Below are 21,417 nucleotides of genomic sequence, written 5' to 3' on the forward strand. Positions count from 1 at the left end.
TTAAGCTTCTAATGTTTCTTGATGCTTTTCAGAACTATATCTGATGAAAGCAATACCATAAAATCTCATACATACAATATTCTTTTGGGAAATGGGTGATTGAATGCAGACTGCAATGTGTACAAACAATTTCCAACACTTATACAACATTGGATTTTATAGTATTCTCCCACGAAGGACTACTAATTTTGTTTCTCAAAAGGATTCCCAACGAAGAAGTATTCTGCTACTGCTTAGGAATACTCTTGGATTTGGAGCACAAAAATAATGTGAAATTCCACTTAAAGTAAACCTAGTAATGTTCAAGTTTCAAGTTCAGCTTAATGAAAGAAAACTTTGATTAAAATTAAATTTTTTGACTGAAAATCACCTCAAATAATCAGTTTTCTTTGCTTCTAAACAGATGGTAGGATAACTGGAGAAATTGACACGTTTTGGACTGTGATATTTATTATCATTTCAGTCTAAAGCTTTGTCCCTCGTGCAACTGATGTTGGCAATGGATGGTCATGTATTATTCTAACAAGTAGAGATCAAAGTATAATATACTAACAGTTATTTGTTACACCCTGATTTCATATATGGAGCTGAGGTCCTCCCACATTTTGTGCCGTATATTGTCAGTGATAATTGTGATCATTATGCATATGAAATATTTGATGAAACATCAAAATCACAAATGATTATCGATACGAGGAAAGTTTTTTCATCCCAAAACCGGCTTTCCTTGTCGCAAATATGTTTCCCCCCTAACAATTATCCTTTGTTGAACCACTTGCTCGAAATAGATAAGTCGATGTTTATATAGATTATGTGATATGTTGTTAATGTTTTATGACTTTTAAGTCCCAAAATGGTTGTCATAATTGTCTTCTCGCGCCTATAAAAGGATATTAGTCTCAATAATGAAAAATCTTACTCAAACTGCTACCATAACATTAATAGTGAGTCCAAAACATAACGACTCGGTGTGGGTATCAACACTTCTTAGTGGTGAATTTCCATTTCTACTCGGGTGTTGTTAGTTTTTTAGCAATTACAAAACTAGTTATTGAGTCATCACTCGATTGATTTAATTGCGTTCTTAAGCAATCTAAAAATCAATCATGAACTTTATAAATAATAAAGACGTGTGATGTCATGATTAAAAATCCAAATAAATTTCTGCTAATAATAAAAGTTCATGTTCAGAACTTCGAATTCATCCTTCATCAACAAAGAATAATGTACTCAATTGTTTTACTAAAACCCGTGGAAATTATATAAAAAAAATAAGAAGAAAAGAAGCAATAGAGTTATCACAGTTTCCTACTTTCATGGGAAAACCCTAATAATCATGTGCTATGTGACGGACCAGAAAATTTACACCTGGCGTGCCTGGGCTCGCAGGCCGTACCTTCCCCGATGCTCCATGATGATCCTACGATCCGGGCCTTTAAGCTTGGAAAACGCACGTCCATTTGCCCATGCAAGAATGCTCGTGGATCATGATGCGGCTAACTTAGCTTCCACACCACTCCAAACTTACCCTTGTCCGCAAAGGGGTATAAGGCCCTGAAGGCTATGGCCGATGCACCTTGCATGCATCACTGACTTCTCTTACCAACTCTATGTAGTTTGATAGGAAGTATGACCATCCCTTTGCTGGCATGCAACTAAGCCTCATCAAACTTGACCGCAATCATCCCTTACATCGAGCTGCCGAGCTTAGATGATATGAGGGGACAACGCGCTGGACCGCAATGCTGCAACTCATTACGACTGCCTACGTACCCTTCCCTACTCTAAAGGGATCATGCACAGACCGTAGTTCATCCATGAAGGGACAGAAACTTAAGCAATCTCATCTGCAAGGCTGTGGCATAGAAAAACTAGTAATGACCTAGTCCGTATAGGATATTCTGTCATAATGCATAATGATTATGCATTATCGGGTCCGCAATATGGCATAGTGATGCCTAAGCATAAAATGCCCTCTTTGCAAGGCTACGCAACTATAAATGAGGCTTACACATCATTTATACTCTTCCGGCTAAGCTATGAAGCTTACTTAGTACATGGTCCGCATATGCACCTTTAACCGACTACCCCTCCCTATATATGTTAAACTGCAATTTCTACAAGTTAGAATTTGGGACCAAATTGACATGCTTGCTTCACTATTCATGTACAATGATTGCGCAATGATTGCGTACAATGATTGCGCATAATGATTGCACAACATTTGTTCGGCCAACCCTCTTTGGCCTAATGCACAATGAATGTGAGATATTGGCTCTAGGCCAATAACCTTCATAATGCGCAATGATTACGCCACAAGCTCAAGGCCACCTACCCAAATGGCCTAATGGCTCTGGGACAATATTCCTCTTAACGCGACAGAAACTTGAGAGGAAGCTTCATCTCATGCCATGGCGCATCTTTTAGCATGCGCCATGCTAAAAACACGGGGTGTTACAATATTCACCCCTTTAAAGAATTTCGTCCCCGAAATTCAAAACAAAAACTATTGTGGACAATCTCTTCAGTTTGGATTTCCTGAGCAAAAGTCCCATACCAGATGCTCAGAAATCACGGGTTTCTTCAGTTTGTCGTGGAGCATCAATTAGGACCTTCTGAGCAAACGTCCCATACCGCCTGCCCAGGAATCCAAAAAGAGTCCACAACTTTACCAAGAATCTCAATTGGCCAGTGCCAAAAGGATATCTCAACAAGGTATCCTAAATATGCATCCCATACTACAAACTCAGGGGTCCCTAAAGTTCACAAAGTTGGTGCCAACAAACTGTAGTACTGTGTGGAACAGGATCCAGTTGCCTACCGTCCCTGACGGTCATCCAGGTTTCCACTCGTAAGTGGGATGCTAGCCGGGTCTGGAAACGCACACCGTTGGCCAGTTTCCAACGTGTGGGGGTGATCAGTCCCATTATCTACCAACCTTCCCAGACGGTCTTCCGGATATGCACTCGTAAGTGGGGTTCCACTTAGGACAAGCAAACTCATAGTACTTAAACAAGCTCAACTCGATTCGCAAAGTAACTGGCATAACAGTTACCAACTATTTCCGCGTAAAAGTTGGCCTACTCTCCAACTTAAAGTTTTCCATTAAGGAAAATACTCGCTGACAAGCCATTCCCGCACAGTTCTTAGAGTTATCTCGGAACTTTCTCTGACACAAACTGTGACGGACCGGAAAGTCTATGCCTGGCGCGCCTGGGATCGCAGGCCGTACCTTCCCTGATGCGCCATAATAATCCTATGATCCGGGCCTTTAAGCTTGGAAAACGCACGTCCATTTTCCCATGAAAGCATGCTCGTGGAGCATGATGCGGATAACTTAGCTTCCACACCGCTCCAAACTTACCCTTGTCCGCAAAGGGGTATAAGGCCTTGAAGGCTATGGCCGATGCACCTTGCATGCATCACTGGATTCCGAGTCTTGTTCAAGCATAAGGCATGCTACTTGCACATTGGCTATTGACAGCCTAATTCCATCTCCCTTAGGCTCATGCAAGCTCCGAAAACTTGCATATAGATCTAGCATACCTCCGAGGCCATTCCCGATGCGTCATTGGTACATGCTTAAGTCGAACGACTTGATAGGAAGTATGAACATCCACTAGCTGGCATGAAACTTGCCTCATCAAGTCTGGACACAATCATCTCTTGCATCGAGCTACCGAGCTTAGATGATATGAGTGGCCAAAGTGCCGCAATCATCTCATAATTTGATGATATGAGAGACAAAGTGCTGGACCAGCAATCCTGCAACTCATTGCGGCTGCCTACGTACCATTCCCTACTCCAAAGTGATCAAGCACATACCGTAGTTCATCCTTGAAAGAACAGAAACTTAATAAAACTCATCTGCAAGGCTGTGGCATAACAAAACTAGTAATGGCCTAGTCCGTATAGTCTATTTCGTCATAATGCACAATGATTATGCATTATCGGGCCCGCAATATGGCATAGTGATGCATAAGCATCAAAGGCCCTCTTCGCAAGGCTACGTAGCTTACGCCTCATTTATACTCTTCCGGCTAAGCTATGAAGCTTACTTGGTACATGGTCCGCATATGCAACTTCAACCGACTACCCCTCTCTATATATGTTAACTTGCAATTTCTACAAGTTGGAATTAGGGACCAAATTGACATGCTTGCTTCACTATTCATGTACAATGATTGCGCGCAATGATTGCGTACAATGATTACATACAATGATTGCGCATAATGATTGTGCAACATTCATTCGACCATCACTCTCTGGCCCAATGCACAATGATTGTACGATATTGGCTCTAGGCCAATAGCCTTCATAGTGCGCAATGATTACGGTACAAGCTCAAGGACACCTACCCAACTGGCCTAATGCATCATGATGATGCAACATTGGCTCTGGGACAATATTCCTCTTAACGCGACAGAAATTTGAGATGAAGCTTCATCTCATGCCATGGCACATCTTTTAGCATGCGCCATGCTAAAAACACAGGGTGTTACATGCTAGATCCTCCTCTGACTCCTTGTGTTGTAGAGTATCTTGTGTGTTCTTTTTGAATATTAGATATCTTCTTATGTAGCTATCAAAAATGCGTCAAAGAGCTCCCATAAAACTTGTTACAGTCGGCATCGAGACCCTGCTAACTGTGGGACCCAAAATCATGAAATCTCCTCCCCGAGAAGTGGGAACGGTTGTCATGGTTTCTTTGCTCAATATCTTTCAACTTTAACCTGATGCAATTCGTGCTCATTTTTCTTATAACTTATTCAATTCTGCTCGAAAGCTTCCAAAGAATCCAAACAACACAAAAGACAATAACATGAACAATAACTTCAGATCAAATGATTTGAGTATCGAAAAAGTGCAAATGATGGACTTATCAGGTTCTTTCCCATGTTCTGCTAGTTTGTTATACGCATTCGTATTTGTTGTTCCACATGACATGTGTTGTTTGTTATCTCTTTGATATTATGCCCATTATGCATGTATGTGTTTTGGTTCAGTAATTTCTCTAGTGGCGGTGGTGAAACCAAAATTCCAAAATAAGGGGATAAAAAAGAATTAGCACACCCAAGTCAGCGTGGGAAATAGTACTTCACCTTGAAAGCACTAATGAAATAAGACTATATTACTTGAGAAAAACAACAATATACAAAAGTGTGCTCAACAGACTCTACTTTTGACGAACGACACATACATAAATTGTTAGGATTACTAATACCTTGAGCTTGCAGCATTTTAATAGTCATCAAATAATAAGAGTTCAACTTTTGGTGTACCCCATTATATAAAGACTTTGGGTGTACCCAAAAAGACTCTGTAAAGGTATGCCTGTGTGTAACAAAAGCGTAATTAGATCGCAATTAGTGTTCCATAGATTCATAAAAAAATAATAATTAAAGAATGGTCAATGTTTTGTACTAGTTTTCTTGCGGAAATAGTATACGATGGAGAAGGAAAACATACGTTGTATTGTACGAAAACATTATATTGATGTTGTTAGAGCATAGCTCGGTCGACCTTTCATGCGTTTCTATCTCAAGCATGTTTGTTAATATTAGTGATCAAAACTATGAGTCTTGATTTCTAGCCTACATAGCTAAGTCTCGGACTAGGATAGAAAAGTGTAGTTGAGCTCAAGGACTTCATGGCGATTCATCATACAACGACGAAGATTTATACAAGGAACCGTGGAACTTCATCAACAAAAAGGTATGTGGAGACTTGAACTTATCTATCACTCAAAAGTCTATCTCTTCTATCTCCTACTTCTTATGAGACAAAAGTCGTATGCTATATAGACTAGATCATACACATTTGACATTTCGAGCTGAGCATTCATTGCTTATCTTTTATCTCGAAATCGTGTGTTGGTAAATCATTTCGCTTTGATCAAGTTTATCTTCACCTAGTGACGAAAGTCATGAAAAGTTTCAATCACTTTGAGAATGGCTCTGACGTGAATCGGTCTGTGAATAACGGCTACATAGCGTCCTCTGAGAATGTCTCAATGATTGAAATGAGAGTTTATATTACATAACCATGTATTCCTTAAACTGAAGTTTTCGAACTTTGTTGATCAAGACAAATCGAGAGGATTGTGGAATTGGCTTTCCAAGTCCGCGAACCCAGTCCGTAGACTCAGTCCGTGAACTGTCGTAAGTTCTCGACCAAGAATTTCTGCTGAGTTTGGAAAATTCAACCGATTAACTTAAGTCCGCGAACTTGTTTGTGAAATTAAGAGGTTATGATCCAAAGATGTGCTCTGAACATGAAACATTAAATTACTAAGGAATGTTTTATGCAAATTGTGTCTATAATGTTCATGAGCCGATTCAATCGAATCGAATCATCTTTGTTTCAATTGTGTCTTGTGTAGTTACATAAGATCTCATAACAATTGAACAACTCTTTAACTAGTTCATTTGAGTCAATTGAACTAGTTATGGTGAAGAAGAACAAGGTTAATATGAAATGCTCATATGGTTGACCTTTTTGGGTTACTATGTTGAACCAACATACACGTACACGTTTGGGAATGGTTTTCACAAACCCAGTAAACATATACCCAAGTGTGTGTGACAAGATAAGTTTTCGATCTAACAGTTGAGAAATATTAGCTTGAATCTAAATCAGGTTTTCATTTAACGGTGAATAAGGATTGCTTTGTACCTAAGGCAAAACCCTGATTTGAAGGATATATAAAGGAGACATCTAGCATTGTGCAAAACTAATCCCCACACGTCTGTGTGCTACTAGTGCGCCCGCTAGAGTTGATCTCCATTAACCTTTGATTTTCTTCTCTAAAATCAGGTTAACGACTTAAAGACTTCATTGGGATTGTGAAGCCAGACCGATACTACTTTTATCGTAGTTGTGTGATCTGATCTTGCGTCTTCTATCGTACGAGTAGAATCGATTGATTGACTTGAGATCATGAGAGTTCTCCGATAGGCAAGATAAAGAAGTCACAAACATCTTCGTCTCACTGTTTGTGATTCCTTGACAATCCGTTTGTGTAGTCAGGAAGGATTGTAGAGAGGTAATTGATTAATCTAGGATGTTCTTCGGGAATATAAGACCGGATTATCAATTGGTTCATGTTTACCTTGATTTTATATCTTAAGACGGAACAAAACCTAGGGTTTATCTGTGGGAGACAGATTTATCCTTTGATAGAATTTTCTGTGTGACGCAGATCTGTTTATTATCAAGTCTATGATTTTGGATTGCAGCAACTCTTGGTTGTGGGTGAGATCATTTAAAGGAATCAAGTGCGTAGTATCCTGCTGGGATCAGAGGCGTAGGAGTAAAATTGTACCTTGGATCGGTGGGAGACTGATTGGGGTTCAAATATAGTCCATTCCGAAGTTAGCTTGGAGTAGGCTAGTGTCTGTAGCGGCTTAATACAGTGTGTATTCAATCTGGACTAGGTCCCGGGTTTTTCTGCATTTGCGGTTTCCTCGTTAACAAAATTTCTGGTGTCTGTGTTATTTCATTTTCCACATTATATTGTTTATCTTTATAATTGAAATAATACAGGTTGTGCGTTAAAGGTTAATCGATTGGAGATCCGACCTTGTGGTTGTCGATTTCATTGATTAACACTTGGACATTGATCTTTGGTACCGTCCAAGTTATTCCTTGTATTTGATAAAGACTCGCTATTGTTTTTAGCTTGAGTAAAAATCAAATCAAGAGAGAGATATTAAATCCTTGAGATACTTTTATCTTGATCGAGTCTGGCTGTCTAGTTGATTCTCTAGCAAATTATTTCGGAGTTAGTCCATACGGATTGCTAAGCAAAATATTAGGTGGTGTTGTTAGACCCACGCTTTTTCAATTGGTATCAGAGCAGGCAAACACGTTAAAGACCTTATAAGTCTGTGTTTGTAGCGATCTGATTATGGACGAGTCTATCTCTATTAACGTACCAGTTCAGAAACTACCAGATGATTCTAAAAGTTTGGATTCACCTGAGAGAGATTTCATATCTAAGTCAATATCTAAACGTTCTCTTGATATAAAAACTGTTGATTGAGAAACTCTCCTAGAAGAACAGTTGGATGAACTTTCTGATGAAGGTGATTCAGATATTGATAGAGAGGTTGATGAGGAAGTCTCAGAGTATGTTAAGTTTTTGGATTCGTGGAATATGAAGAAGATTAAAACTTCTCATGTCTCACCTCTTCTGACTCCTCTCTGTCGAGAAAACAAGAAATTGAGAAGATGTTACGCAGGTGTTTATTTATCGAATCGTTCTTGCGAATCGATCCTCAAGGATTCTGAGGAAAACCTACATATAAAGTCACTTGAATGTTATAATCTTTATCAAAAGTACTTTTTATTGGAAGAGAAACTTGCAGAATCTGAAGCAAGGTTTAACTCTCAGCAAACAAGTTTTGATGACAGAGAAAGCGCTTATCTCGCTCGAGAAAAACGCCTTGAGGCTGATTTAGCTGCTGCTCTTGATAAAGTCAGGATGTTGGAAGATGACTTGAAAAAGTTCAATACTAGTTCAAGCAAATTAACCACTATGCTAGGAGCAAGTAAAAATCATCGTGATACACGAGGATTGGGCTATAAGGGAATAGATGCTCAAAGTATTAACAAAGAGGTAAAATTTGTCAAGGCTAGTAATTCTTCTCAACAAAAGGTTTTCACTGATGGCAAAAGTGAAATACCTTCACCGGCAGTTAAGGTTCGAAAGAGCAAAATATATCAACCTCCAAAGTCAGCTCATACAAATCGAGGTAAGAACATTCCTTATGTTTGCCACTATTGCGGAAATAAAGGTCACCTGGAAAGGAGATGCCGTTTCCGTATAAGGAATGGGAAACTTCATGATGTTCTTGTTTGGGCATCACAAGAAGTTGTGAAACCAAGATCATACGTTAAGACTAATCCTCTTAACGTTACAGGTTGTAAGTGTCCAACCCTTAGGCAAAGGAATCAGTGCTGTGATATGCCTAGATTTGCCTATAAACGTCGTACGAATCCTTTTCACAATCGTAATGGTTATCAAAAGGATAACTTCGTAAAGACGAAGACAAGATCTGATGCTCCCAATTGGATAAAGACTAACTTGCAAAAGAATAGTCAATCCAATTCTCTTCCGGAAAATCTTAAAGAGAGTAATGGGAAGAAGGTTTCGGTCGTTCCTAAACGCACTCAAAAGTGGATACCAAAGAAAGTCAATGATGTTTTGAGTGTGAAAAGGAATGATCTCCCAGAAAGTTCCATGACTATGGAGAAAGCAGTATCCATGATGCTGGAACTTAAAGAGTTCTTTGGGAAGATGGATTTGGATGTGAAAGGTTCTAAAAGCGATCTCTTTCATGATAATCCAAAGGTCACTTGTGGTGAGCAATACATTGTTCACCCCAACACAACTTGATTGTGTTGTAAGTGCATCCTCACCAAGAAATGCCCTGCTATGTATACGGTGAGGGAAGCACAAGAGTTGGGGCGCACATATTATGTTCGGTAAGGCTGTAGAATTCAATTGGGTTCTTCTAAAAAGGTATGACTATAAACTTGATCAATTTTTGTGTTTATAATAATCCATGTACCTTGCTTATCGTTCATTTCTACCTAACTTGATATGTGTTTGAGGTTCTTAAACGTTTAGGTTTGAAAATAGTAGTTTGGGATGTTTGGACTTCATGGTACACCTACCAGGTATGCTTACCATCATTTAAAATCAAAATACAGGGGTTTAAGTTCGAAAAACCAGTTTGCAAACTTTTTTAGTCATGAAAATTCGTTTGCAAACCCGTATGCATACTTGCCTGTAGACGTCGATATTCGGTAAACTTGTTTTGGCCGTAATTTCTTCGTTCGAACTCGAAATTACCTAATTATTTTTGAATTCTCTTTCTCTTATAATTATCTTCAAAATGAAGATGACAAACCTTGAATTTGAATGAGTTAATATTGTTATTTGTCCCATCTCTTGTTTTTGAGTGTTTTGCTCCATTTCGTCACTTGTTCCACTTCTCTTGGAATTGGGCACTTGGATTCTTGGAGTACTACTCTTCTAAGCTAATTTGTAGCTTTTAAAATAATGTTGTTGGTGAATCACAAAGAAGGGAGTTGAAGAATGGGAAATAGTACGCATTACTATGGGAATCTTGAATGTTCACAATCATCTTATGTGAACTGTAGTGCATGGTCGTTAATGACTTTGTATGTTCTTCTTTCTTAAGAAAATATTTTTATACGCTTTTGTTAGCTATTCTTGGTGTAAATCCGAGCGAAAAAGATTGATTCTACCCTTTAAGGACAAATCATCTTATATGTGCATTACGAGTTTGTCTTGATGCCTAGGAAACTTCTTATGAGAATTTATTCTTGTTTTTGAGAAGGATTACTAGAGTTTGGAATAGCAATTATTGTGATTACACATAGCTATTTCTGTTTTCATCTTCTTGTGTTATTTTTTAGGTTTATTGGTATTAAATTCTAAAAATATTTGGAGGATGATGTTATTGCAGTATTGATCTTTATGATTTTGTGATATTGCAATTTGTTTATGGGATATGTATTGCATACGTATGTGAACTTGAAGGTCCCATATTGCGGTCAAAAGTAAAGTTGTCCATGAATTAGTATTCGTATTAATTAAAGGACGAATGGACTTTTGACAATTACAAAAGTTATGCCTATGCAATTATGTATTTGATGGAAAATAGGATGATATCTTTTGTTTGACAAGGATAAAGTCTATTATATAGTTATGATGGAAAATAGAATAGATCATTGTATGTTATCCACGGTATTGATCTTCATTGATCCATCTTGCTATGTTTCACCGTGAAGGCTCCATTGTGTGTCTTATGTTGAGCACGATACAACTAAGTCGATTATTCTTATTGGCTTGTTGGTTGTTCCATAAGATGCTATATGTCGAGCATTAGGAACTAAATTAATCAACCAGTTTGGTTATTTAGTTTGTACTCCATAAGTTTTCTTTCTTATGTCAAGTACATGTACGATTAAGGTTGTCATATTCTATGATGAACTTAGTCGGGGCTCCATAAGTTCTGTTATGTTGAGCCCAAAATAATTAAATTGATTACTTCGGTGATTAGTTTGGTTGTTTGTATTCCAATTAGATTAATTATAGGTTCTCTTGTAATTAATCTAGTTGAGTTTTCATATATTCCACAAGTTCTTGTGTTGAGTATATGAAAGGCTACACTATCATGTTCTATTGGTTAATGTAGTCGTATATTCCGTAAGGTTTTCCTTATGTTGAGTATTTGAACGGTTAAGTTATTCATCTCCATATGATTGACTTAGTCGTAGCTCCGTGAGTTTACTTATGTTGAGCACTTTCAATTAAATTGATCACTTTTGTGGTTTGATTTAGTTGCGTATTCCAACTGAATTAATCATGGGTTTACTTGTGATTAATTTGGTTGAGCTTTGGATATAGAAAATCATTCCTATGGTTTTTGGTGTCCAATTGAAAAATCCTCCTTTTCTTTTGAAATTAAGGTCGCTCTTGTTGTTCTTTGGGGAATGACATCAAATGGGGGAGAGTTCTTTTGAACTTGTGCTTAATGGTAATATCTTGCGGGGTGTGCGGCTGTGGAATTTTATAAGGGTTATCTTGTATCTTAAAACTCCTTGATGAATGCATTTTGCTTCGGCTTTATGATTGCATCTAAATTAAGTTGGTATGTATTTTTAATTTAGTCTATGAAATGTCTCTTGTGGAAATTTCATTATGATCCCATTCTTGTACCTTTGCCAATTTTATTGACAAAAAGGGGGAGAAATAATGTAGTTCACACTACAAATACATATGGTTTTCAGATCATTGTGTAAGGGGGAGTGGTTTCCATGATCGAGATGGAGTATTGACTAAGGGGGAGTGATACATATCACCATAGTATTATTGTTAAAGTCGTGATACAATTGGACTTTGATATGACATAATAATACTATGACACTGTATAATAATGATCGAGAATCTCGATTTCTCTCATTGTTATAGCTACGGATCTTCAACAACGGTGATGCTAAACTTACAACCTTTGGGATCATTGGAGTACTTGGAAGGACGAAGATTTCAGGGAACGTTGAAGATTAGACTATGGAATAGGAGCCACTAAAGTTTATATTTTTGTATTCCATATGTATTAATAGTTTTGTCACTAAAATTGACAAAGAGGGAGATTGTTAGAGAATAGCTCGGTCGACCTCGCATGCGTTGCTATCTCAAGCATGTTTGTCAATGTTAGTGATCAAAACTATGAGTCTTGATTTCTAGCCTACATAGCTAAATCTCGGACTAGGATCGAAAAGTGTAGTTGAGCTCAAGGACTTCATGGCGATTCATCATACAACGACGAATATCTATACAAGGAACCGTGGAACTTCATCAACAAAAAGGTATGTGGAGACTTGAACTTATCTATCACTCAAAATTCTATCTCTTCTATTTCCTACTTCTTATGAGACAAAAAGTCGTATGTTATATAGACTAGATCATACACATTTGACATTTCGAGATGAGCATTCATTGCTTATCTTTTATCTCGAAATCGTGTGTTGGTAAAGCGTTTCGGTTTGATCAAGTTTATCTTCACCTAGTAACGAAAGTCATGAAAAGTTTCAATCACTTTGAGAATTGCTCTGACATGAATCGGTCTGTGAATAACGGCTACATAGCGTCCTCTGAGAATGTGTCAATAATTGAAATGAGAGTTTAGATTACATAACCATGTATTCCTTGAACCGAAGTTTTCGAACTTTGTTGATCAAGAGAAATCAGGAGGATTGTGGAATTGGCTTGCCAAGTCCGCAAACCCAGTCCGCAGACTCAGTCCGCGAACTGTCGGAAGTTCTCGACCGAGAATTTCTGCTGGATTTTTTCTAAAACTTGTTTGTGTGCTAAGTCCACGAACTGGCAGAAGTTCTCTTTCCGAGAATTTCTGCTGAGTTTGGAAAACTCAACCGATTAACTTAAGTCCGCGAACTTTTTTGTGAACTTAAGAGGTTATGATCCAAAGATGTGATCTGAACATGAAACATTAAATTACTAAGGAATGCTTTATGCAAACCGTGGCTATAATGTTCATGAGACGATTCAAACGAATCGAATCATCTTTTTTTCAATTGTGTCTTGTGTAGTTACATAAGATCTCATAGCAATTGAACAACTCTTTAACTAATTCATTTGAGTCAATTGAACTAGTTATGGTGAAGAAGAACAAGGTTATATGAAATGCTCATATGGTTGACCTTTTTGGGTTACTATGTTGAACCAACATACACATACACGTTTGGGCATGGTTTTCACAAACCCAGTAAACTTCTACCCAAGTGTGTGTGACAAGCTAAGTTTTCGATCTAACGGTTGAGAAATATTAGCTTGAATCTAAATCAGGTTTTCATTTAACGGTGAATAAGGATTGCTTTGTACCTAAGGTAAAACCCTGATTTGACGGATATATAAATGAGACATCTATCATTGTGCAAAAATAATACCCACACGTATGTGTGCTACTAGTGCACCCGCTAGAGTCGATCTCCATTAACCTTTGATTTTCTTCTCTAAAATCAGGTTAACGACTTAAAGACTTCATTGGGATTGTGAAGCCAGACCGATACTACTTTTATCGTAGTTGTGTGATCTGATCTTGCATCTTCTATCGTACGAGTACAATCGATTGATTGACTTGAGATCGTGAGAGTTCTCTGATAGGCAAGATAAAGAAGTCACAAACATCTTCGTCTCACTGTTTGTGATTCCTCGACGATCGGCTTGTGTAGTCAGGAAGGATTGTAGAAAGTTGATTGATTAATCTAGGCTGTTCTTCGGGAATATAAGACCGGATTATCAATTGGTTCCTGTTCATCTTGATTTTATATCTTAAGACGGAACAAAACCTAGGGTTTATCTGTGGTAGACATATTTATCCTTTGATAAACTTTTCTGTGTGAGACAGATCTTTTTATTATCAAGTCTGTGATTTTGGGTTGCAACAACTCTTGGTTGTGGGTGAGATCAGCTAAGGGAATCAAGTGCGTAGTATCCTGCTGGGATCAGAGGCGTAGGAGTACAACTGTACCTTGGATCGGCGGGAGACTGATTGGGGTTCAGCTACAGTCCAGTCCGAAGTTAGCTTGGAGTAGGCTAGTACAGTGTGTATTCAATCTGGATTAGGTCCCGGGGTTTTTCTGCATTTGCGGTTTCCTCGTTAACAAATTTTTTGGTGTCTGTGTTATTTCATTTTTCGCATTATATTGTTTATCTTTATAATTGAAATAATACAGGTTGTGCGTTAAAGGTTAATCGATTGAAGATCCGACCTTGTGGTTGTCGATTTCATTGATTAACACTTGGACATTGGTCTTTGGTACCATCCAAGTTATTCCTTGTATTTGATAAAGACTCGCTATTGTTTTTAGCTTGAGTAAAAATCAAACCAAGAGAGAGATATTAACTCCTTGAGATACTTTTATCTAGATTTAGTCTGACTGTCTAGTTGATTCTCTAGCAAAGTATTTCGGAGTTAGTCCATACAGATTGCTAAGCGAAATATTGGGTGGTGTTGTTAGACCCCCGCTTTTTCAGATATGCACCTTGACTTTTATTTTATTTAATTTAGGGTATTTTCACATAAATCGGTAAAGGAATTTGGACTCTGTTTTTACAGTTTTCTTCAAACTGGAACTGGATCAGTTTGTTCGCGCGACTAGTACATTTTCCAGCAAAAATTCCACACTGTGAAGTCCAATTTTTACAAGAATCATATAACCATGTGCATAAACCCAAATTGCTCCTCCAGTTATGATACCAACTACGGAGTCAACTGTGAGAGAATAGCAAGGAACACCATCCTTAATCTTTATTCCTCCATTAATATGATTTCATTTCACCTGGATGTTACCTTGGTAGGTTTATATGGGAACTATCAAATAAATAACACAACTACTTTGAATCATTTCAACAAACACTTACTAAGCAACTCTAGAACTGCACAATATGGACCAACTATCCCTCTTATTTTTCCCCATATCTTCTTACTCTGCTAACAAGAAACCATAGATATGAATATGGTGGACTAACTGCTGAGATTGGTGGACTAAACTGATAAGATTGGGGGACAACACTTATAAAATAAATGACAAAGGGTAAATCATAACTTGGTGAGGTTTTGTAAGGAAAAGGGAGGCTATAGCTAGGTTTAGTCAACATGTGGTTCCGCCCATGTCTGATTGGTGTCCGATGTTAAGAATCATGTTGTCATACTAGAGTAATGTGCATATCTTTGCACATTCATTTTCATTACTCTAGGATATACTGAAGATATTCGGTATATATTAGTTTCATTTTCATTACTCTAGGATATACTGAAGATATTCAGTATATATTAGTTTCTTAGTTTTCTTCATATTCTGTAATATACTTATTTCCCTTTTTAGTATTGTATAGCATGTATATAAAAAGCAGTGCTTCATTGTAATTGATACACCATCAGTATATAGAAATCTTGATTCCATGACTACTCTTGTCATGGCATCAGAGCCAAACAAGATCCAACCTTCCGCTGCAAACAACCGATAGTCATATTTCTTAACAAAATTTGAAATCTTCCACATCATTCCTGTGTGCCCCTCGTATCCTTGATCTTTTTTTTCTACCCGTGGTATCATTTTCATCCACCATGTCTCGAGAAGACTCTCAACCTATCACCACCAAGTTTGATGGACAAACTATAATCTCTAGAAAAACTCATCAATATCACAAGCCGTGTCTCCGTATCAATGTAACTACTGCAAGGAGTTTGGACATACTGTGAATAACTGCACATCACCAACATCCAGAAACATGCGTGAAAAGAGGAGGAACTTCAGTACAAATACACCAACAAGATTCACTACAACACGTATCTCATCTAAGATAGAAAAGAAACATGAACGGTCTCTAGCTGATATTCAGGCGATGATCAAACAATCTATATCAATTGGTAATAATTCCACAATAACTTCTGCACTTGCAATTCCTACAGGTATTTTCTCAACTGGATGGTTTCTCGACTCAGGTGCTTCCAACCATATGACATTTAATCCTCAATTCTTTGAGAGTTTGCATCCAATAATAACTCCTAAAATTCATACTGCCGATGGGTCTGAATTAACTGCAAGTCATATTGGACTAGTTAAATATTCCAACAAATTGTGTATCCCTCATGTACTTCTATATCCTAAGATTACCATGAATCTTATCTCTATTGGTCAACTATGTGATCAAGGGTTTAAAATTAGCTTCTTTCCTTCTGGTTGTGTTATACAGGATCCAAGGACGGAGAAGCTAGTTGGGATAAGCCGTAGAGTGGGTCGACTATACCTCCTAGAGATGCTCATTATCCCTCCACAATCCAAAAACCAAGTTGCTGCTGTTTCAGCCTCTACACTACCATCCACCACTTCCCCATTTATGTCTTGGAATTCTAGGTTAGGTCATATTTCATTCCCTCGTCTTAGATACATGATTAATAAAGGTCTGTTAGGATCAACCCAACTAGATAAAGAACCTTTCTGCATTACTTGTAAGATAGCTAAACAACCGGCACTACCTTTTAATATCAGTACAACTTTTCCCACTGCACCATTTGATCTTGTTCATTCGATGTTTGGGGAAAATCTCCTATTGTTTCCAAAGGAGGGGCTTTATATTATGTGATCTTTATCGATGACTACACAAGGTATACTTGTATATATCTGTTCAGTTCAAGGTCAGATTTCTTAAAAATATATACTGAGTTCTCTACCATGGTCAAAACGCAGTTTACAAAAACTATTAAGACCTTCCGCGCTGATCAAGGGGGGGGGGGAATATATATCAAATCCATTTAAAGAATCAAGTCTGAGGGTACCCTTCTTCAATTGTCTTGCACAGAAACCCCTGAACAAAACGGTGTTGCAGAATGCAAACATCGTCACATAGTAGAAACTGCTAGAACCCAATTACTTTCTGCATCAGTTCCCTCTAATTTTTGGTGGGAGTATGTCCTTACTGCCGTATACACAATAAATCGTATCCTAACAGCTGTTATAGGTGGTATATCTCAGTATGAACGTCTTTATGGAGAAATACCTAATTATTCAGAGCTTCATGTTTTTGGCTCAATCTGTTTTGTTCTTCTTCCAGAATGAGAACGTAACAAACTCAGTAAAAAGAACTCAATATGTGTATTTCTAGGATATGGGATAGAACAGAAAGGGTATCATTGTTATAATCCAGCAAGTCAAAGACTTCGTGTCTCTCACTACACCATTTTAAGGTTTTAGCAACCCAGAGTAGCAACAACACTAGTGCCGTTGCGAAATTTCTGTTACTAATATTTCGCAACCGCATGCTGTTGTTGCTAATTTCGCAACCGCGAGATTTATGTTGCGAATAACAACTGCTAGTTGTTCGTGCATGCGAAGAGCGCATGTGGTCGGGAACACTTTGACTTTTGTTTACGCCCAAGTCAAAGTTTGGTCAAGTCTTCTTCTTCTTTTTTCCACCCCTTCAGCCTTATCCGCCTTTTCTATCATCCCTAGAGTTTTCTCAGCCACATTTTTCTTTCATTCTCTTTCTTCTTCGAGCTGCAGCTCTGAAGGACCCTAGTTCAACTACAACTTCAAACCCTTATAACCAGATTGATCATAAAACCACCATCAATTTCTTCACTTCATCTCAGATTCAAAAGAAAACCCTAGTCTCTTCTTTAACTGAATTCTTCTTAATCAAGAGCACAAAGTCATCAGAATCATCTTCAGATCCCTTTTCACAAAATTGATTGAAGCACAACAACCCTAGTTCGATCTGCATGTAATAATCGTTTTGTTCTGTGTATATGTTGGTTTTAGGTTTATGTTTTCTAATGGATTTTAGTTGGAATTTTTGTTGCAGTTAGAAGCATCGATCTGAGATTTAGGGGCATTTATTAGACTTTGAAGCATCGATATGAGGTAATAAGGTCATCTTTTTGTTCTAGTTTTATGATTTGGTTTCAATTTTAGGTTTGGTTGTCTATGAGATTTGGGTTTTTATTGTTTTCGATTTTGATTGGTTCTCACCTGGGTATGAAACTAAGAGATCATGATAATCTTCAGTCCTATTCATCTCTGTTTATTTAAAAAACTTATACCCAATCTTCTCTGCAATTATGGTTTTTTCAATTTACTGTCTAATGTAATTTGGCTGGATCAGTTATGTCAAAACTTATACCCAATCTTGATTGCTTTTTATGTTTCTTCATTAATGGTGATTTCTGAAGGACCTATACTTTCATGGGTTTGCGACCTATAAAGGTGATTGATTTTATGTTTCCCCAATCCAACTTCAATGATTCAGATATCTACTATAACCATTTAAACTTCAAATGAAATAATTGCAATTGCAGGACCTATTTGAACTAGCGAAATTTGTTACTATAGAAGATGCAGTAAATATATTAACCTGGATTTGAACTTGCTCCTCGTAGGCAGATAAAATTGGGTTTCACATTCTATTTCCCAGTAAGGAAGAGCATCAATTGCGTCTGGAACTCCTATTAATTGGAAATCGCATATGCCATAATTTAGTTAAGGTAAAATTTTGTAGCCTTCTTTTTAGTTCTTCCCATTTTCATTTGTAATTTCTTTTTTTTTTTGCTCACATGTCAAGACACTAGATAGTTCATTTCTCACTGATATATTAAGGTTTCTAAACCCTTTGTTTTCTACCAGGACCTGAGAACGATGAACAAGGGAAGCCATGTACGTTGGTTTACAGTTGCATGAATTTCAGCTAAAAATTTCCCTTTGTTATTATTTTACAATTCATATATATTTCTTAGATTATTATGTCGTTATCACATTGGTATATCATCGACTAGGCTTCGTTGGTTCAGACTAAGGAGGCCTTATTCTTCGTACACTAAATTTGTATTTGGTTTTAATTTGTACTTCTATAAGTTAATGCTTCTCATTACATATGTATTACCATTGCAGTGATTTTAAGGTTAGCATTGCCTCTGAAAGTTGTTGATGGTGCGGATCCAAGGGAAAAGATTAACCAGCAAAAAACTGTTATAATGCACAAGAAGCAGTAAGTGTTCTTACATATACAGTAGTAGCAAATAGATTTACACTCAAAATTGATGCCAACTTAAAATAGGTATAGGATCTCTTCTGTCCCTAAGATAGCCCTACACTTTCTGGTACTTTGTGAGTTTGATTAACTTCGTGGAATGTTTGTTAGTTTAAACTTCATTTCACCTTAAACTTTATGAATTCGAGACTTCATTTCACCTTTATATTCCTCCACTTAAAGGAATACAGAATCCTTTGAATTATTGTTGGTATTGGAGGTACCCCTATGGTTCCCAAGACCTTTAAGTTGTTCTTGGAGTTGGTGCTAGTGGTGACGAAGCCAAAAGAAACCATGGGGGCAATTTGGTTCTTGCTGCCATAGCCTTTTTGTTGTTGGAGGTGGTGGCTGGTTTTAGTAGTTATGATAAACCAAGGGGAAATTTCCATGGCACCCAACTTGTTGGCGGTGGATAGTGACTTATTGCTTTTATCAATCTTATTGCTCTTGTTGTTGATGTATCATGTATATATGGATAGTTGAAGTATTGGCGATCGTACTATGCGGCCCTGCCTCTCACATGCTGTTACGCTTCACGTTTATTCAATTTATTTGATGAATTTCTTATTTAACAAAATAATCCACTGACTTTAAGCTGCGTTTTGGGTGCAGAGTAGCCAAAGCAAGGTACTTGCAACAGATGCTTGTGTATAAACATGCTAAATTGCAGTTAGTGCATCTGAGGCAGGAAAGATCGCACGTAATCTTCTTTACTAATTTGTGTTTTTTGTTATGAAGGTAATGCTATTTATTGAGTTAGAAGAGCTTAATATGACACCTAGTGTGAATTATTAATGTGATGCTTCATCTTTTTGTATAGTTTCACAAATATAAACGCTTGTGTTGCCTTTACGTTTGTATCCAATGCTATGAGATCTGGGAATCTTGGTAGTGGGAAAAAACCTGGCATTTGAAACACAAGTAAGTGATTAGAAATTATTGGTTATATTTCCCTTCTCGATTTTTCCATCTCATTGCAATGGCACCCAACTTGTTGGCGGTGGGTAGTGACTTGTTACTTTTATCAATCTTATTGCTCTCGTTGTTGATGTATCGTGTGTATATAGATAAATGAAGTATTGGAAATCGTACTATGAGGCTCTTCCTCTCACATGCGAACAGAACATAAAACCAGGGTAATTTGGCTCTCAATGTGTGAATGTGTTGTGTAGTTCTCATTTTCCCAGGTACGTTGGGGTATCTCCAATGTGGCTGATTGATTGCATTTCTAGGATGAACATGATGAAGTGACTTCTAAAAAGTAAGAGCTTGGGGCTTTAGATAAAAAAAGTAAAGGACTTAACTCAGTCACTCATTTCCTCCTGTAAGATCACAATACAACCGAGATCCAATGATGTAGTTGAATTGGTGAATGATTATTTAAAGAGACAACTAGCATATTTGTTCGCCATGACTTACAGGTACGTACTAATCCATCGTTACTGATATGATTTCACCACAATGTTAAACTAACTTATTTAACTTTGTGTATTTACTTTTATGGCTTTACCTTCAGCTCTGGGAAGTGGTTGGTTTTGAGAGAAAGACTTCTCAGTATGACCTTCTGCTCAACTACCGTGATTTCCTCCATCAAAGGTTGTTGCCTTTTCTCCTATCTATGACTAATTATTTAAATAATAAATTTTCTTGATATATATATTGAACCCTTTCTTCGTGGCTGGCAGGTTTAGCATAGATGTTGGTCCATCATCAAGTACAGTAGCAACAATCAAATTGATTGATGTGAATATTATGAAGGTAATGCTATTTATTGATTTAGAAGAGCTTAATACGACACTTGGTGTGAATTATTCATGCGATGCTTCATCTTTTTGTATAGTTTCACGAATATAAACGCTTGTGTTGCCTTTACGTTTGTATCCAATGCTATGAGATCTCAGAATCTTGGTAGTGGAAAAAACCTGGCATTTGAAACACAAGCAAGTGATTAGAAACTATTGGTTATTGTTCTTTTTTTTCATCTTGTTGGGAATGTCTTTAACCTGGAATCGTCTCATATAAGCAATGTATCTTTTATGCTTACAATTTGCTCTTCATGTTGTGGATTGTGTATAATGCTGTTTGAGCGATGGACTCGCCTGTCAATAGCTTAGCTTCCTGATATTTTACATAGTTGTTTCTTCTCCCCTGTTGTTTTTTTAACTGGAATGAAATTCTGGCAACTGTATTCCTAAACTGAATTTTATGCTGCAGTTAACTAGTCTCCTTCTGAGCAATCTTCTAGATGTGGTTGAGGAGGCATACTTGATACA

The 21,417-nt window shown here is 37.4% G+C and overlaps 1 long non-coding RNA gene across 1 annotated transcript; it reads left to right on the forward strand.

Annotated features, from left to right (window-relative positions):
- Nucleotides 1–20,648: 20,648 nt before the first annotated feature.
- LOC113318332 lies at nt 20,649–21,417 on the forward strand. The gene is made up of 3 exons (XR_003344432.1): nt 20,649–20,740; nt 20,830–20,902; nt 21,359–21,417. It is a non-coding gene; the product is annotated as an uncharacterized LOC113318332 (long non-coding RNA).

This window comes from Papaver somniferum, chromosome 10 (assembly GCF_003573695.1).
Source record: "Papaver somniferum cultivar HN1 chromosome 10, ASM357369v1, whole genome shotgun sequence".
Classification (NCBI taxonomy): Eukaryota; Viridiplantae; Streptophyta; class Magnoliopsida; order Ranunculales; family Papaveraceae; genus Papaver; species Papaver somniferum.